The sequence below is a fragment of the Lactuca saligna genome, chromosome 5 (genome assembly GCF_052625555.1).
Source record: "Lactuca saligna cultivar CGN05327 chromosome 5, ASM5262555v1, whole genome shotgun sequence".
NCBI classification, from domain to species: domain Eukaryota; kingdom Viridiplantae; phylum Streptophyta; class Magnoliopsida; order Asterales; family Asteraceae; genus Lactuca; species Lactuca saligna.
This window is the reverse complement of record NC_136421.1, coordinates 181,027,713-181,045,287: the sequence shown is the minus strand read 5'-3', so window position 1 is coordinate 181,045,287 and position 17,575 is coordinate 181,027,713. Positions and strand designations below refer to the sequence as shown.

At 37.8% G+C, this 17,575-nt stretch overlaps 1 long non-coding RNA gene across 1 annotated transcript; it reads left to right on the top strand.

Moving 5' to 3' along the window:
* Positions 1-2,585: 2,585 nt before the first annotated feature.
* LOC145045541 (uncharacterized) lies at positions 2,586-4,075 on the top strand. Its single transcript, XR_013681842.1, has 2 exons — positions 2,586-3,138; positions 3,818-4,075. It is a non-coding gene; the product is annotated as an uncharacterized LOC145045541 (long non-coding RNA).
* Positions 4,076-17,575: the final 13,500 nt, after the last annotated feature.

Sequence of the window (17,575 nt, the reverse complement as noted above, 5' to 3'; positions counted from 1 at the left end):
TACATGACATCGAGGTGGTTTCCTTCCAGTAGAAGTGGGTCTAAGGTACCAAGGCCGACACACTACTAGTTGTTTAGTTGAGATGATTGTCTTTGTGATAATTTTCTGGATTGCTATTGCTTGATATGTGTATGCTAGTATGTTATGTTATGTGAGATAGTATTAGTAGGAGGGGACTAGACCCCGATTCGATCGCTAGGACCAATAGGTTGGTCAGACACCTGTAACAACCCGAAATTTCTATCTTGTACAACCATTCAATTCAATCAAAGTCATACTTGTTTCAACTATCTTTTAGCATTGTTTAGAGTCTGTTTGAGTGTTCCAAGCCTAGTACATTCAATGAATTGGTGTAGGGAGGTATCAACTTGAGTCCTTTAAGCACTTGAGAAGCCATAAACTTCATCATGTGGAGTTTACGGCCACATCACATGATTTTACAGCAGTAAACTCATGTTGGCTGTAAACTCATGCCTGATACATGATGTAACTTCCTTATTTCCTCATTTATCACCATTTCAAGTCAAGAAACCCGATTTATCTCTCAAGTATCATAAGGATCTTCATTTTTATCTTCCAAAAATGTAAGTGTTTCATCCTTTGATTTTTTGATACATCTCATTATCTAGTATCACCCTTTGATTTCATCCATGAAATCATCTCTTTTGAGTTAGATCTTCAAGAACACCATGAACACCAAGAACACATACACTAGTTCTTTGGGCCGAAATCAACCCTTTTATCTTCAATATCGTAAGTATCATTTCCCTATACTTGTTATCTAGTAGAAGCACTTAATTTACACCTTGAAAACAACCATTTCCCAAGAACAATAGGAGTTTATGGCTAGGAGCATCTCCCTTGGCCATAAACCCTTTTTAAAGATCATAAGTTGACCATAAACTCCCCTAAGGCTAAGCATGGAGCTTAGGACACTTCCTTGACGCTTATAGGACCTTAACACACACTTTGGTACAAGATTTCATGAGTTTACGGTTGTAAACACATAAGGCCGTAAACACAGAGTGCCATGAACACCTTGGCTGTAAACACCATAGTGTGGTCATACACCCCTTTTATGCAATCCTATGTGATTGTAACTCTTCCATTCAAGTGTTTCCTAGTCCCTAAGTTGTTTTCCTTGCATGATTAGTTGTATAAACAATAATTATACACACACACACAATATATATATATATATATATATATATATATATATATATATATATATATATATATATATATATATACACATACTAGTAGGTGACCCGCGCAATGCTGCGGCGACGATTATTTCGCTTTAGCGAATGTTTTAGGAGGTGATTCGTTCCGCCTTGGGCGGAAAATAATTTGTTTTTGGTAAATTGTTTGTTTATAGAGATTAGTTTTAGTTTGAAACATATCATATTAAAGAACTCATAATATATCCAAAAATATTATAGGTATTAAATATATTTATAAGCAGACGGGGTTTAGGGGTGGATAATTATTTTTCAGGGAACAATTTCCCTTAGTTGATTATTGAAAACGTATATGCATGTAAAGGAACGACGACGAATGATTATGTGTTCATGATTCTTCCATTAGGTCGTACGATGTAAAGTTTTTCATGTTATAGCATTCTTGGTTTGCATGTTATATCGTTCTGGGTAAAAACATATATGCATGTAAAGGAATGGTGACAAATGAGTACGTATTCATGATTCTTCTATTAGGTCGTAGGATGTAAAGTTTTCTATGTTATGTTATTATGGTTTTCCATGTTATATCATTTTGGATAGTATCACACAATGTTGTGTTGTTATGTTTTTTCACTTTCAAATTTAAATTTTTCAAAAAAAAAACCATAGTCGTTCATTTTTATTTAGTAACCTAATCTATCAGTATTCATCAAATGTGTCTTCCCTCTATTATTTTTAGAAACTTTCATTTATATTCAAGTTAATTTGTTTTTCCTAAATTATTTTAGATACTTTAATTTGTACTTTAATTTTACATTTTATTTATATTATGTTAATTATATACTAAAAAATTTTAAGTTATAGAAATAAGAAGTAATTACTGGAAATATAACCCAAATGATTAATATATTAATATATAATACAATCCTATAAAAAATTATGCAAATAAAATATGACAAAATAGGCTATATAAGTGTTCAAAATAGGATTAGTCAATATTTTTTTCTCAGTTTCTCTGTTTCTTACAATTTTTTTTCTCTGTTTCTTACAACTTTTTTGATGAACATACTTTACCATTGAAAGTGTGATACGCATTCCTACATAAATATATGTTTTATTGTCGTTTTCTCTATTTTCTAAAAATAATCATGCACGATTTAATCCTTAAAAAAGTTTTTTTTCTCATCAAGCTTCACATAATAATCAATTTATTATTTAACATAGTTATGGAATAGTCGTTTGATTATGTTGTTTAATTGGGGGTTGGGGGTGGTGGATGATCTACACCTTAAATATTTTAGCTACAAACAAAACTGAAACATCATGTTGAACATTAATGTTAAGTCAACAACTATATATTATTTTACAGAATGATGACCATATAACAACTCCACAAAAATCAGATAAAAAGCATTTTAAATCAAACACAAAAAAAACTCTCGGTCGTTGGTGTGTTGGGTATCCGGTAGTCCACCAACTTAGCCAAAAAGAAATGTGTCCACTTAAATTAAGCCCTACTTGAAAGAGGCTTGTATTTGTGCCCTATTCTTGTTTTCACTTAGGCTGGAAACTCACGCCTTTCTTTTCTTCTTTGGTTCTTTGGTGTTTATGCCGAAAAAACAAAATCGAATCCACCCTCTTTCTTAATCGATCAATATGACATGTTTGGTTGGTAGTATAAGGGTGGTGTTGGCGGTTAGCTTACGATGACGAGATAGTGGTGTTCGAAGGGAGATTGTTTATGGTGGTGAAGAGGTGGTACAAGGTGGCTGAAACGATATGGCAGATACAGTGATGCGCTTCTCGGCAAATTTAAGGCTTGTTGGTCGGCTGCGAATGGTGAAATAGCTGGTTTATATGATTGTATGGTTCTCAGTAGAGAGTGGAAGGAGATGAAGTAGGTCCGTTGGAGATTGGTTGGTCGGCAGGTTGAAGGAGGTCAAAAACAGGTCTGACTGTAAGTGTAAATAAATTCATTTTTTCTTTTCAATTTATAAATATTATAATTTTTTAGTTTCAAAGTTGCGTTGATGTTTTCAGATTCTTTATCTAGATACCAGATCTTCAATCTCGTTATATCTCTAGTACCCGGTTCATCTTTCATTGTTTTTGTTTTCTTTTATATGTTTGTAGTTTGATAATAAAAATCGATCTGAAATGGTGGCCTAGATTTCGATCTAGTCATTATGGCCATATTAGGGTCGGCTCATCAAAACCAATTATATAAATTTTTATTAGTTTTATTCATCATTTGTCTTAGTTAGACCACTTTTTGTTAGTTTGACTACTTAAATATGGAATGCCGATCTAGATCTTGATCTAGTTTTACTTCAGTCTCATATCATTTTCAGATTGGTTCAAAAAACTTTCCTACACTGTTTTTTTTTAAATACAAAAAATAAGAGTGTATCATCGTTTTCTACTCAAAAAACCTGCATATATATTATTACACAACATATACATGGATTACTAAACTAACATTTGTTTAGTAATCAACAAGAATATTGCAAATCTAGATTTTATTTACACAAATTAACTTCTTGAAAGAAACCATTGATCATACTACTTTGATCCTACTCATTTGAAGCTAATGTTTTCTTGGTTGTAATATCTGATAAGAAGAATGAATATTACAGAAGTGGTGGTGGTAATGTCGGCGTTGGTGCAATCATCTTGTAGATCTAGTGGCACTGGTGCCATGGTTGTTGTGCAATCGTAGAATTGTTTGTATTGTGATAGAAGCGGTGGTGAAGGTTGTATAGTTGATAGATTTCTTGAAAGAGAGATTATAGATTGTAAAGAGAGATACAAAAGAGAGATTATATACTGTAAAGAGAGATACAGAAGAGGGATCCATAAAATGAGCTTAATAGATTGTATATATCTACTGCCAAGCTCTTTGTTTTGATTGGTGCATTTTTGTTGACCCAAATTGAACATTTGGTAAATAGTTTGAAATAAATTTAATGGTCCAGATTATATTAAGACCTAATCAAAGGTCATCAATTCTTCCCCTTGTTTTTTAAGACATTGTCTTAAAAATGGTGGGACCCTCAGTTATATACTCTTTATATATATATATATATATATATATATATATATATATATATATATATATATATATATATATATATATATATATATATATATATATATATGGGTGTGTGTGTGTGTGTCATTATATGCTAAATAGGAACCGTGTGTGCTCAAGACTTCACTTGACACTTAGCATCCTATATCGATCTTACATTCGCATCACTCGCTACAAGTGAGTTCATACCCCTTAACTTATCTTTTAAATGATTTTATGGGGGGAATACAAGGAAAAAACATATTAGTTATATAATCAATCACATGTGACTTATAACCGTGTTTCAAACAAAGGATTTCATATACTTCAAACTGTGTTTCAAACAAAGGATTTCATATACTTCAAACTGTGTTTCAAACAAAGGATTTCATATACTTCAAACTGTGTTATCAAACAAACTGGTTTCAAATCGTTTTATAAACTGACATCAAGTCATCAATACTTATTCAAATTGTTAAACTCTTCAAATATATTACAAAACTTCTTTTTAAACTTATATATTGTTAAAAGCATGTCTATATATGTGTAGTTATATAAATAGTGTTTAAAGGTCTTAGGATTGCTAACTCGCTTTATTTCATTTTCCTTGTTTCGATATGGACTTAGGGTATCGGTTACTTGTACGCATGTCGTCTAAATATTAGTTATGTATTATATATATATATATATATATATATATATATATATATATATATATATATATATATATGTATATATAAATGTACTACCAATCAGTTCAGTACCTTTGGGTAGCAAAGGTATAGATTCATTCATTCAACTACAAAGATTACTAGTAAACTATAATAGGTATAGTTTAGAGGTTCACTACACATTATCATATATAAGTACATTAAGAGAATACTATTACTAGACAGAGAATACTATCATATACTAGTACATTAAGAGAACACTATTACTAGACAGAGAATACTATTTCTATAACAAACATACTATAACAAGTACACGATAACACAATGTGAGTTACTACTTCATGGCACAACAACTATTTTGATGTGTCATGTTTTGTAATCAGAGTCTCCTGGAGGGAGAGCGTGAGTTTGTGTATAGATCTATACTGGACTGACTATCTTACACCTTACTGCTCGCTACAGTAAGACTTGCAAGTCTACGGGTGACAAATGTCATATTTTTTCGACGTCTTACATCGTCGTGTCTCATTTAGTCAATTTAGTATGGTTATAAATATATCACATTTTACCTTAAATAAACAATTGGTTTAAGGTAGTTATTAATTCAGTGGTTGCTAAATACAGCACTATAGTCACACATATTTTCCCATTGCATTCAATTTGTGATCTTCTTACATAGTCGATAATGTCAACTTTATTTTGGTAATGATAGTCAAACTTGGGAAAGACACTCACTTTGACAAAGAATAAACATTGAGAACAGTCTAGTCTTGGTAGAAGACTACTTTTTATACTAGTAGAAAGTATAGGATTTCCTAGGAGATTTCAAACATATACAAACTTTTACATTAAAACATATACAAACATTTTTAGTAAACTTATACAAACATTGACGCTAAATACTTATGAACTCACCAGCTTAAATGCTGATCTACGCTTTCAAAGTAACTTGTATTCTCAGGTCACCAGTAGAAAGGTACCGATGACAGGTTTTGAGAAGATGGAGCACATTCAAGACTCATTTTTTAATTTGATTATTCATTTTTTGTGTCTTATTACTGTTAATGAACAAACTTGTATTAAATTTTACTATTAATGCAATGGATGATGTTGTTGCTTGTTTACTACTTTGCATTGTTATGATATTGTACATGACGTCCTCCACCCCCGAACGTTTCCACCGTTCCGGTTTTGGGGTGTGAGAGATTGGTATCAGAGGATTGTTTATAGTGAATTGAGTATATCAACCCATAAAAGTGTTGGAATAGTGTCTTAGGCTGCAACTATATTAGGCAAGTATTTGATCCGGTTGTGCATGGTCCTTTTGGGTTGCCTTCACCATAGCAACTTGATGGATGATTTGTTAAGAGAGAGTAAATATTATAAGGAATAATATATGGTTATTTGATTAATATAAGTCATACATTAATTGGAATTAATTTGGTGACTTAAAGAGATTAATTAAATAAGAGGGTATAAACTGTCAATTGTTTGATAGTTACACTTTAGACTATAAATCCTTATCCATGATAGGATGGACGATTTCTAGGGCTTGGATAAGCCAAAATCGTCCATAGGGTTATCAAGGAAAGGATATGGATCAACTTAAAGTCTAAGTTATCCAATTAGGGTTAAAGCTGTAATCCTTAAGGAGTCTACAAGTATAAATAGACCCTAGGGGTGAGGGAATTCGACACACCAGTTAAAGTAGAGATACTCTGGCCGAATTCCTCCCCTCTCCTCTCTCCTAAATCATCTTACTTGCTATTGGTGTTTGTAAGTCATTAGAGGAGTGACATTTGTGACTCTAGAAGCTCCAAGACAACAAGATCAACAAGGAATCCAAAGGTATGATTCTAGATCTATTTCAATGTTGTTATTTAACCTAATTAGCCATTAGAAGTCTTGGATTCAAAGCATGTTTAATTAGAAAGCCTAGATCCGAGCATTAGGGTTTTGCATGCGCACATAGGAAAGTTCTTATGGCTAAAACCCATCAGTGGTATCAGAGCCTAGCTTGGTTTTCTTTAAATTGTTGCTTGATTAACTGAAACAAACCTGCAAAATTCGTTTTTGGGTTTCTGAGTCATGGACTCGGCGAGTTCCAAAGTGGACTCGGCGAGTAGGCCTGACTCGGCAAGTCCCTTTGTGTACTCGGCGAGTCTGGGCATCAGGATTAGGAAAAACCGGGATTTTTTCATGTTTATCTTATGGAAACTTACCTTAATCATATTAGATCAACCCTAATCCGATTTTTTGATATATATGACTATAATCTTGATCTAATTAAAGATATTTATCATCTAATAAAATATTTAATTTACTTATATGATAATTGATTAATTATTTTGATAATTATCTTAAAAGAAATCTTGGATAAATCAAATAAAGATAATTAGGATATTAATTGTTAATTGGAATTATTTGTTATTTGATCCTCCATGTTTTAAAATGTTTAAAACTTGCCCTCAAGTTTTGAAATTTAAATTTGTGATTAAAAGGGTTTTAATTTAGACAAGTTAAATTTAAACCCTACGTTTTAAAAGGTTTAAAACACAACCCTATACTAATATGATATTACTAGAATAATATATATATATATATATATATATATATATATATATATATATATATATATATATATGTATAACTAAATGCTAGTCTTACCGTTAGTAGGCCTCATGCACGAAGCCGATCTATAAGGTGGGTATAAGGTTGCGGCCTATAAAATGGCGCTTAATGGGTGTACAGTCACACCCACCGCTTGCTTGATTGGTGGAGGATCGTTAGCCGAACGGGTAGGATAGGGCAACCTCATCCTCTCATTAAAAGTATAATAAGAAATACAAAGTAACTACACGTTTTAAAATTTCCCGAATCTTAGTTACTTTAGGATAAGTGAATTGATGCAATCCCATGAAATTACACTTTGCACCCTTGCTAAGAAGTTAGTGGAGCGTGTGTGGTTTACCGGCACACTAATTGGTTCTAAGCAAAGGTGGCAAAGGGTGATTCATTGTTTATCATAGTTCGATGGAGTGTGTGTGGTTTACCGACACATCGAATAGGTGATCATTACAATGAAGGCACCATGTGAATTTGCATGGTAATTTACACCCTCTTTGTGATCCTCGGCATCCCAGTCACAAACAAGAGGGGCATATAGAGATTTAAACATGCCATTGAATAGTTCAATGAATCTCATCCGAACCTAGGAATTCTCAATACACTTAGGACTAATAGTCTAGGTTTTGTTATGGAGAATTAGTGAATCGTCATTCACTTACCTTCAATTTATTTTCATGTTAGATTACAGCATCCCTTTTCTAATATGTAAATGTTATTGTTGGATCCTAACCCTAATTTTTCTTATTGGGTGATAATTAGGGATTCTTATTCTAATCTATCTTTGTCCTTTCTATAGATGTCGAACACAAACAACGCTGCAGCGAGTTCTTTCACGTTGATGAGCCTTTGCCAAAAGGTCACCTTCGATGGAACGAACTTTAGCGAATGGATAAGATACATTCGCACCATTGCTCGCTACGAGGATAAGGAGTATGTCCTCGATGAAAAACTTGAGAAGATCAACCCCGAAATCGCTACTCCGGCTGAAATCACCGCTTTTGAGACTCATGAGCGAGATGCAACGAAGGTACATTGCATCATGATTGCCACCATGAACTCCGAATTCCAAAAGTCCTACGAGGACATGTATCCATACGAGATGCATCAAGACTTGTTGGAGAGATACCACCAAAACACGAGACAAGAGCGTTATGAGATTTTCACTAACATGATCTCCGCTAAGATGGGTCATGGAGAATCTCTTACCGTGCACCTGCAAAAGATGCAAAGGTATGTCGATCACCTTCGCAAGTTAAATGTTGACTTTGGGGAAGACTTAGCGATCGACATGGTGCTTCACTCTTTGCCTCCGATGTACAACCAATTTAGGATGACCTACCACATGAACAAAGAGGAGGTCACCCTAAGCAAAATCCAAGGTCTTTTGAGAGTCGCTGAGAGCAACTTCAAAGACAAGTCTGTTGCACCTACTCCCAATCCGTCTGCTGCTCCTGTCTTGGCAATTGGTCAAGGAAAGGGAAAGAAGAGGAAGGCTTCATCAAAGAATTATCGCAAGGTTAAAGCCCGAGATGGTGCCTCTTCTAGTGGGACCAAAGTTGATCCCTCTAAGCCCTATCCTAACCCGAAGGAGGCAGAGTGCCACCACTGCCACAAGATAGGACATTGGAAGAGAAGCTGCCCAGAATACCTGCAAGCAATCAAAGAAGGAAAGATCAAGCCATCTTTCGCAGGTATATACACAATTAAATCTAAGGATTCTAATCATGCTATTTCTTGGGTTCTTGACACCGGTTGTGGTTATCACATTTGTTCAAATGTGCAGGGACTAAGAAGAAGTAGGGATGTGGAGCAAGGAAGGATCAATCTAATCATGGGGAACAGAAGATCGTCGCCTGTTACCAAGATTGGAGTGTATTCTTTAGTGCTTAGGAATAATTTGTGTTTAGATTTGAACAATTGTTGCTATTCGCCAGAAATGGCTAGAAACATCATTTCATTTCATGGTTTATATAGACAAGGATTTAGATTTTCTTTTAATAATGAGAATGGTTCTATTTTGGCTTATCTAAATGGTGTCTTTTACTTTGAAGCTATACCATGTAATGGAATATATGAAACTGTTATGATTGTTGATAACTTAGGAAATGATGTTTTGAATATTGATTCTTCCACTAGTATGGATAAAGCTTCCTTGTGGCATTGTCGTCTTGGACATGTCAACAAGAAACGCATAGCCCAACTCCAAAAGGATGGAGTGTTGGAGTCATTCGACCTTAGGGAAGATGACACATGCGAGTCTTGTTTACTTGGAAAGATGACTAAGTCACCCTTCACGAGTACTTGTGAAAGGGGTGAGGGGCTATTGGACCTAATACATACCGATGTATGTCGACCCTTTAGATCAACCACGAAGGATGGGAACTGTCACACCCCCAAACCAGAATGGCGGAAACATTCGGGGGTGGATGACTTCACGTAGTATCACAACGATTGAATATTGTAAAGAAAGTAACAAAACCATCATATATATAAAAATGAAAACGTGTATTGTTGCGTTATACATGTTATCAAAAGAATATTACAATATGATGAATAAATGTTTAATGATAAAATCATCCTTTGTGTTCCTTCTTCCAAAAGCTGGTAGTTTACCTGTATCACTGATTCCCTGAGAAATACAAGTGGTTTTGAAAAGTGTCAACAATTAAGTTGGTGAGTTCATGTGTGCTCCGAGTTGAAAAGTATATTCCTTTTGGTAGTAAATTGGTAAACGAGGTTTTTAGAAAATCCAATATTTTCTTGTAAAATGAAAAAGGTTCCAAAGCTGGAAACGTATTAGTAACTTTTATAAACAATAATGACAATAATTTAGTATGAAATTATAGTGTAGGAAAACTGCGATGCACATATGAATCTCGTAAATCAATCTTGTTTTATACTTTTTATGTGAGTTTTATAACCATACTGATGACACTGACGGCCTGTAACAACATTCTTCAAGTGTTGCAGTGTTATGACATTTGTCACCCCAGACCTGCCGGTCTAACTATAGCTAGTAGTTTAGGTGCGGGATTGTCAATCCCGTATAGATCTATACACAAGTATCACGCTCTCCCTCCAAGAGATTATGGTATATAATACAGGACTTGAAATGCATACAAAAATGTACGTTGAAGTTTAAATGTCTCACATTGACTAGTATAAATAGATTTACAATGAAATAACCTTACTTCTTTTGAAAGTGGTTCGTTTTTCAAATTGTATAAAATGTAGGATTGACTTGCTAACTATACCCATTATAGTATTTCAGATAGTATGTTCCATTTCGTAGAAATAACTTAGTGATATACTCGCCCTTGTATGCATAAGATGTTTGTATCGATATTCAAAGTTAGAAATTTCATTTATGTTTATAAAACGATACTTTTAACGTGTAATGTACTTGTATTCCCCCCCCCCTAAAACATGAAAAAGAATTGAAAAGTAGGGGTATGAACTCACTCGTTAAGTTCGAAGAGAGGGGCTAGAGTTGAGCAGAGTTTCGATCGCGGATAGTTGCGTCGTCGGGCTCTTCAGGGATCTCTGCAACGTAAATATTTCGTCGGGGGCTCGAGTGCGGAAAACGAGGTGAGAAAGGGTCTCTGGAGCTGGGAGAATGGCTGAGAAATGGTGAAGGTGTGCCTAAACTCGAAGCTTATGCCTTCCATTTATAGGGCTGGAAAACCCCGTACGTGGCGCGTACTTCCGGAGTACGCGGGGCGTAAAGTGGCGTCATGGCTTACGACTCGGGTCTAGCCGGTGTAGCTTGGGCGGGTCGATGGGACTACTGGGTCTAGCCAGCGTAGCTTGGGCGGGTTGATGAGACCCGACTCTGGGTCTAGTACGCGGGGCGTACTCCCAGAGTACGCGGGGCGTACTCCCAGAGTACGCGGGGCGTAATCCCTGCTTCCGACTTCTAAATTCCGTAACTTTCGCGTACGAGCTCCGTTTTTCGCGTTCTTTATATCCACGCGTAGGTGAGATTATGCTCTACAACTTTCATTTAGACTCCGTCGGCTAGTTTTGACTTTATTTTTAATGATATAATTTTAATAGGCCGGGCCTCCTAAAGTTCGTTAAAATTTCATAGGTTCTTTATTCGACGTCGGTTTTCGTTTGTCTTTTGATTGTTTTATTACCACCGAGGAGATCTTCAACTACCGTTTAGGTGGCGATAGCTAAATAACACTCGATCTTCAATCCGAGTTTTTAGCCCTCTACTACTGTTACGAAACTTTGAAAATTCGTAACTTCTTCATACGAGGTCCAATTTGGGCGATCTTTTTATGCACGCTCATCTTTCAACGAGATCTACGACTTTTGTTTAGATACTTTAAGGCTAAAATGTATTTTATTGAGATTCCACTTTTTACGTCAAATTATGTTTTAACGTCGTGTCGTAATTATACGAGTGGTTATAATTTCTTCAATATAACTCGGTTTTGAGTGTTCTTTATGTTTTTGGAAACCTGGGCATGATATCTAATATTCGATGCATCCCAACTTAGATACCTGAACACTTTATTTTCGAGGTTAATTTCGTTGTTTTTAGCTTTCGAATGTTTACAATGCTTTTGGGAAAAATAGGGTTGTCACATCATCCCCCTGTTACGGGAATTTCGTCCCGAAATTTAATCTAAGTTAGATATTACAAATTTAGAAAAAGATGCGGGTACTTTTGTTTCATTTGATCCTCTCGTTCCCAGGTGTATTCAGGTCCTCGCTTGGCGTTCCAGCGGACCTTTACGATAGGTATGCGGCTTTGTTTAGTCCTTTTGACTTCCCGATCCATGATCTCTACCGGTTCCTCTACAAATTGGAGGTTTTCGTTTATTGCGATTTCGTCTAGAGGGACGACAAGGGTCTCGTCGGATAAGCATTTCTTCAGGTTTGATACGTGGAAGGTAGGGTGTACATTGTGGAGTTCCTGAGGTAGTCTAAGTTTGTAAGCCACTGGACCGATCCTTGCAAGGATCTCGAATGGTCCGATGTATCTGGGGTTCAGTTTCCCACGTTTTCCGAAGCGTATCAATCCTTTCCAAGGCGAGACTTTTAGTAGGACACGGTCTCCAACTTGGAATTCCAAGGGTTTTCGTCTCTTATCTGCATAACTCTTTTGTCTATCCCTTGATGCCTTTAGACGTTCTCGGATTTGAACAATCTTCTCCGTAGTTTCCCGTATGATTTCTGGACCAGTAAGTGTGTTGTCAGTTGCTTGTCCTTTTGCTAGTTGGGTGTCTCCCACTTCGGCCCAGCATAAAGGTGACCTGCACTTGCGGCCATAGAGGGCTTCGAACGGGGCAACTTTGATACTGGTGTGGTAGCTATTGTTGTACGAGAACTCGACCAAGGGTAGATGTGTGTCCCATGCTTTGCCAAAATCGATTACGTAGGCTCTCAGCATGTCTTCTAGGGTTTGTATGGTTCTCTCGCTCTGGCCGTCGGTTTGAGGGTGATAGGCGGTACTCATGTCTAGTCTTGTCCCCAAAGCTCTTTGTAGCGACTGCCAGAATCTTGAGGTGAATCTACTATCTCGGTCCGAGATAATGGATACGGGCACACCGTGCAGTCGTACAATTTCCCTAAGGTACGTCCTTGTTAACTTCTCCAATTTATCCGTCTCTTTGATCGGTAGGAAATGCGCTGATTTAGTTAACCTGTCGACAATTACCCAAATGGTGTCGAGTCCGTTTGTCGTTTTGGGTAACTTGGTTATGAAATCCATAGTTATCCGCTCCCACTTCCATTCGGGTATTTCTGGTTGTTGTAATAAACCTGAAGGCTTTTGTTATTCTATTTTGACCTTAGCGCACGTCAGACATTTACTCACGTAGGTAGCAATTTCGGCTTTCATGTTCGGCCACCAGTACAACTTCTTGAGGTCGAGATACATCTTGTCGGAGCCGGGGTGTATGGAGTATCGTGTTTTATGGGCTTCGTCCATGACGATTTCTCTGAATCCACCAAACTTTGGTGTCCATATTCGATCCATGAAGTAACGAACTCCGTCGTTCTTGGTTTCAAGATTCTTATCCATTCCCCTTAGGGTTTCTCCTGCCACATTTTCAGCTTTCAAGGCTTCTATTTGGGCTTCCTTGATTTGCGTGGACAGGTGGGAATGGATCGTCATAGTTAGGGACTTCACTCGGCGACCTGAGTATTCCTTCCTACTGAGTGCATCCGCCACTACATTAGCCTTTCCGGGGTGATATCGAATTTCGCATTCGTAATCACTTAGTAGCTCTACCCACCGTATTTGTCTCATGTTGAGTTCTTTCTGGTTGAGAATATGTTGAAGGCTTTTATGGTCAGTGAAGATCGTGCATTTTGTGCCGTAGAGGTAGTGTCTCCATATCTTTAGAGCGAAAACGACTGCTCCTAGCTCAAGATCGTGCGTTGTGTAGTTCACTTCATGCGTCTTTAGTTGTCTTGAGGCATAGGCGATGACCTTCCCTCGTTGCATCAGGACACACCCGAGTCCTTGGTTTGATGCATCACAATAGACCACGAAGTCCTCCGTCCCTTCTGGCAGGGTTAGGATGGGCGCACTACATAATGCTCGTTTTAGTGTTTGAAATGCGGCATCTTGTTTTTCTCCCCAGTCGAAGGTCACATTTTTCTGAGTTAGTGTGGTGAGTGGCTTGGCAATCTTGGAAAAATTCTGTATGAACCTTCGTTAATACCCGACGAGTCCTAAAAATTGTCGGATCTCTGTAGGGGTTCTTGGAATCGTCCAATTCTCTATTGCTTTGATCTTCGAGGGATCCACGTGTATTCCTTCCTTGCTTACTACGTGTCCTAGAAAATCCACCTCTCGAATCCAAAATTCGCATTTGGAAAATTTTGCGTAAAGTTTCTCTGCCCTTAATGTTTCCAGAACTTGGCGGAGATGTTGGCTGTGTTCTTCCTGGTTTCTAGAATAGATGAGTATATCATCTATGAACATGATCACGAATTTGTCCAGGAAGGGGCGACATACTCGGTTCATCAAATCCATGAACACTGCTGGAGCGTTTGTCAATCCGAAGGGCATCACTACAAACTCGTAGTGACCATATCGTGTTCGGAAAGCCGTTTTGGGGATGTCTCCTTCTAGTACTCGTAGCTGGTGATAACCGGATCTTAGGTCGATTTTCGAGAAGTAGCTCGCTCCTTGTAGTTGGTCAAAAAGATCGTCTATACGTGGAAGGGGATATCGGTTCTTGATTGTCAGTTTGTTCAGTTCTCGATAATCGATGCACATGCGAAAAGATCCGTCCTTCTTTTTCACGAACAGGACTGGTGCACCCCATGGTGAGAAACTTGGCCTAATGAATCCCTTGCTCAACAGCTCGTTCAATTGACTGGACAGTTCCTGCATCTCGGCTGGAGCTAAACGGTACGGTGACTTTGCTACTGGGGTGGCTCCGGGAATCAAGTCGATTCTGAATTCGACTTGACGTTCTGGTGGGATTCCTGGGAGATCTTCTGGGAAAATGTCTGGGAACTTGCAGACTTCTGGAATATCTTTAATGTTCTTTGGTTCTTTCTTCTGGTCTACTACGTGGGCTAGAAAGGCATGGTATTCCTTGCGAAGATATTTTCGTGCTTTAATACAGGAGATGATTTGTAATTTTGCACTAGGTTTGTCTCCATATATGATGAGATTTTCACCGTTGGGAAGATTGAGACGAACGGCCTTTTCATGGCAAAGAATGTCGGCATGGTGAAGACTCAGCCAGTCCATACCAATGATTATATCAAAACTTCTTATCGAAATGGGCATAAGGTCGATTGGAAATAAATGTTCGTTTAAATTTAATGTGCACCCGACGTACATATCACTTGTGCTTTCTGTTTTTCCATTAGCCATTTCTACAGTGAATATTTTATTAAGTGGTTGGGGTCTCTGGTTAAGTAGATGTTTGAATTTATGGCTCACAAAACTTCTCTCCGCACCGCAATCAAATAGTATGCATGCATAAATGTTGTTGAGGAGAAACGTACCCGTAACTACTGTTGGATAAGTTATTGCTTCATTTTGACCTATCGCCAGCACTCTCCCAATACCACCAACATTCCTTGTCTTGGGGCAGTCCCTCTTGAAATGCCCGGTTTCTCCACATCCATAACATGCTTGGCTTACCCCAGTACCAGGAACTTGAGTGAATGGCCGCGCTGGTGCCTTACAGAAACGGGCTGTGTGCCCTTTCCTGTCGCAGTTCTTACAGTACATCTCGCGGCAATTACCGTGGTGATGGTAGTTGCATTTGCTGCACTTTGGCAAGTTCCCTGCATATTGTTTTGTTGGCGTCGAAGTTGTAGGAGTTGTGCCGGGAGTAGTAGCAGCATGAACCGCCACCATTTGTCTCTTTGAAGGTTCTTGCGAGGTTAGTCCCTTCCTCTTGTTCCAATACTTCTTCTTGCTGTTGTTATTGTTGTCATTGTTCCCTTTGGTTGGTTCAGTTGCGATAGTCGTGACTCCTTGGCAGACGCCATGATCCACAAGCGATTGCGCCAGTTCTTTGGCACCGTCAAAGGTCATGGGCTTGGAAGCTAGCACACTTCCTCGCAGTTGGGGTGATAATCCCCAGATGTATCTCTCCACTTTTTGGCTTTCTAGAATTAACATCCCAGGACAAAGCGTTATCAAATCGCTGAACCTATTGGTGTAGCCTGCGATGTCCGATCCTTTCATCGAAAGGTTCCACAATTCTTGTTCCAGCTTCTGAATCTCGCCCCTTGGGCAGTATTCCCGTAGGAGCATTCGCTTCAAATTCTCCCAACCCATGGAGTTTGCCACCACCAGGGTTAGTGTCTTGACGTGGCCGTTCCACCATGTCAAGGCGCGTTTAGAGAATGTACAGGCAGCAAATTTTACTTTGCTTTCTTCCGGGCATGCGCAAATTTCAAATACGGCTTCCGTCTTCTCTATCCATTGGGACAGAGCCAATACTCCTCCAGTTCCATAAAAGGGAATAGGTTTTCCATTAGTGAAGTCTTTGTAAGTGCAGACTCCAGTACGGCCTTGGCTTGGGCCGTTGGTAAAGCTATTTATTCCACCTCCCGACCCATTGTTGCTCATTTGAGCCATCGCCGCGGTTACAGCGGCCGTTACAGCAGTTTGGAACATAGCTGCATCCATAGTTGGAGGAGGTGGTGGAGGTGGCGCTGGAGTTGAGTTTCTGCGTGTTGTTCTACGAGGAGGCATGTTCTGGTAGAGAAAATAAGAATGAATACTATAAGTTTCTAATTTTTTTTTTTTTTTTTTTTTTTTTTTTTTTTTTTTTTTTTTTTTTGACAATCGTGTAGTTGAGGGTTAGTCGTATCTTGTAATTTGTTTTGACTTTAGTTTTTGGTTTCAAATTAGATATAACAATTTAAATAAATTTCGAGAGGTATATAAAGAGGCACTGCATATATATATATATATATATATATATATATATATATATATATATATATATATATATATATATATATATATATCACACCTAAGGTGTGTTTCATTAGGCTTCTAGGAAAATTTGACCTATTTAAGAGGTCTCCGTTTTACAGATACAAAAGAAAATAAGAGAAAAACTTTATCCGCGGTCCTAGTCTATATCAAAATTTGTTGGAGCTTGAACAAACTCTACTTGTGGCGTTTGGAGCTGGATTCGGCATCTGACCGTTTGACTCCCATCAGTCGCCTCTCAAATTCCGCTTGTTGTTCTTTCATCTATCTTATATCATCTAGAGCTGTTATCATTTGGTTTTGTAGTGTCCCCGTGTAGATTTGGAGATTCTCATGTAGTCCTTCCAAACGGCTGATGTCGGAGGCGTTACCTTGGGTAGCAGCATTGATCTCTCGAATTCTGGTTGCTTGTTGGTCTGCCTGGTAGTTCTGGTTAGCTATAGCGTTCACGACAACGGGAAGTGCTCGATCAGCTGAGCCTCCTCCACTGACATTGTAAAAATCCTGACACATGCCAAATGGAGGGCGCACGCCTTGCTGACGGCTCCAGTAGTAGAGGTGGCTCCCCCAGATGGGAATGGGTCCCGGT